At 43.5% G+C, this 2,630-nt stretch overlaps 1 protein-coding gene across 1 annotated transcript in view; it reads right to left on the minus strand.

Annotated features, from left to right (window-relative positions):
- The window catches only part of LGALS3 (lectin, galactoside-binding, soluble, 3), a 15,135-nt gene that overhangs the window by 9,549 nt on the left and 2,956 nt on the right, over window positions 1–2,630 (minus strand). The gene's annotated exons all lie outside the window — the stretch shown is intronic.

Below are 2,630 nucleotides of genomic sequence, written 5' to 3' on the forward strand. Positions count from 1 at the left end.
ACCACACACACTGGAATTTGAAAGTGTTAATTACTTCATTTAGAAATGATGTAGCTTCTTCATTCAGAGCTACATAACATGCTGAGGTTGTAAACGAATTTAAAAAGAGATCATGCTTTTGATCATGGGTGACTCAGTGTGCAATGATATTGAACACAAGAATGCCATTGTGCACAGTCACTGGGCTGATTATAAACACATTTAAACCAACAACGTGTACTTTTCCAAAAATTGGGTGTATGCTATTTTGATTTTGTCAACTCATAACCATCAGATCTCTTTTTTTTGAAAAGGGTTATAACCAATGATCCTTTTTGTTGTTAATCCTCACCTGAGGATATTTTTTCTATTGATTTTGAGAGAGAGAGAGAAAGAGAGAGAGAGAGAGAGAGAGAGAGAGAGAAAGGGAAGAGGAGAGAGACACATTAACTGGTTGCCTCCTGCACCAACGGGCCTGGGGATCCAGCCTACAACTGAAGTGTGTGTTCACTGGAATTGAACCTGCTACCATTCAGTTTGTGGGCCAATGCTCTATCCACTGAGCCAAATCGGCCAGGGCAACCAATGTTCTTTTGAAATCAAGGTCAGCAACCTTAGAACTTAAAATAGATAGATAAATAAATAAATACAACAATAAAAAAACATCTATTTAGATAAATACCATCCTTACTTGCCTGGAAAATTTATTTCTTTTTCTTAGATGAGTAGTTTTAACGAGAGAGACAATCAAATGTAAGAAAACTCTCCCCATGCAACTGAATCTATAATATGTGAACTCCATTCTGGCATTTCCAGAATCAGAGAATTTTGAAGAGTCAGAAGAGAAAGACTCCGTTGAAGACAAACAAAAAAAGGATGGGAAATACTGCTGGAGTCTTCACTTTTGGAAAATCCTGCAGGAAGTGCTTCAGTTTGGTTTGGAATAAGGAATTTAAACATGAGTCTGAAGGCTGACCGTCTGTTAATTGTAGCTTTTCTCTTTAATAAACAGCAGTGCCCACACTACTATGTTATTCTAGGCTCACCTAGCAATTAATCCAGTTGCTTGGGCTCCCAGGAGCTCTTCTGAAAGTTCTGCTCACAGAGGGCCCTGACTTTTACACAAGCCGTAAGGGAAGTCGATTGTGAGTGTATTTCCTCAGAACCCCAAGGCACTTCTCTCAGAACACAGGCGGGGCGTCTACTTCCTGTCCGCGCTCAAAGGCTGGGCAGGACTGGAGGAAAGTCCACTTTCCAAAGCCAAAGTCGGTGAGAATGAGTTGGAATAAAGGAAACGGGTCCTTCACTAGGATTTCTTTCTCATACTTCCTCAGCATCAAGAAAGGTAAGGTTACTTTGTGCCTCTCAGTTACTGATTTTTCCCCCCATGGAAAAGCTGATCATCAGTCAAGATAGAACACATGATACTGAGTCAGCAGCAAATTGTAAGCCTGCAGCAAGCGCTATCTGGCAGGCTACCCACTCAGGATTTAATGAGCAGAACCAGTTTAGGCACGAGACATAATGTTACCTAGCTGTTCCCAGCAGGAGCCTGTGTTCCAAAGGAGAGGCTATCTTCTAGATCAGTTACCATGGTCTCAGAACATCCAAGGACTGTCATCAAATGTGCTGATTCTAAATGTAACCCCCCAACATAATGAATTTAGGAAGCAGCTCCAATCTCCCAAAGATGAAGCATGAGGCACAACCATCAAAGAAAGGAGAAACCCTAAAGATTCAAAGTCAATGTCTTTTCCACAATGACCATTGTGGGAAAATACATTTTTATTATTAAATTTAACTTTCATGGAAACAGAATTCCCTAGTATGAAAGATGAATGTTAGAAACTTGAGACAAGTGAGTCAGAGTTTTGGAAGTTGGGTGAAAAATTTTTTTTCTCATGTTCTGTGCCCAAGTTGTCAATTTTTATTGCTATCATTTAATTATTGTTGTTACTACTATTGTCAGAATTAACTGAGCCTGCCTTCTATTTCTTTCCCAGAATACTAGAAACAGACTGGGTCACGGAAGACCAACTGTCCCCATTGTCCAGCAACCCAACTCCCAGGAGTCACTTTACAAATATTCCACAGTATCTGGTACAGGAATCACTAGCTTTCAGGGCTAGCCTGCAACCTGTCACAGCCTCAACCTATGTGTCCCCGATTCCCTGGTATTGAGCTCCTAATCCTCAGAGTTGATGCATTTTAGTGTTTTTATTTGCATAACTGATCATTCAGAATAAATCCTCAAACGTGTTTTTAACACACACACGCAACTTCAACTAGAGCTCTGCACACTCGGACCAACATTTTGCCACACCCTACACATCCTCAAGCACAGATCTGCGATCGTTAATGCTCAAATGAGAGATTTGCAAAAGCTTAGAGTTTTCGGTCTTTGCCCAGCCAGTCACCTGCCCCTGCCGGCCGTGGGGCAGCACCTATTCCTGTGGGATCAGCATTCGGAGGGCAGCTGTCCCCCTGACGCCGCTGGGCTTGGTAGACAGCTCACGGCAACATCAAGCGCCGGGGCAGCCAAGCGGTGGGTGCCCGGTGCCGCCCTAGGGGCCCCGGGCAGTGCGTCCGCGTTGGGCCGGGGCACCTAGTTCCTAAGGCCGAGCTTGGGCGCGCCCTCCCAGCACCCATTC

The sequence above is a fragment of the Myotis davidii genome, unplaced genomic scaffold (genome assembly GCF_000327345.1).
Source record: "Myotis davidii unplaced genomic scaffold, ASM32734v1 scaffold281, whole genome shotgun sequence".
NCBI lineage: Eukaryota > Metazoa > Chordata > Mammalia > Chiroptera > Vespertilionidae > Myotis > Myotis davidii.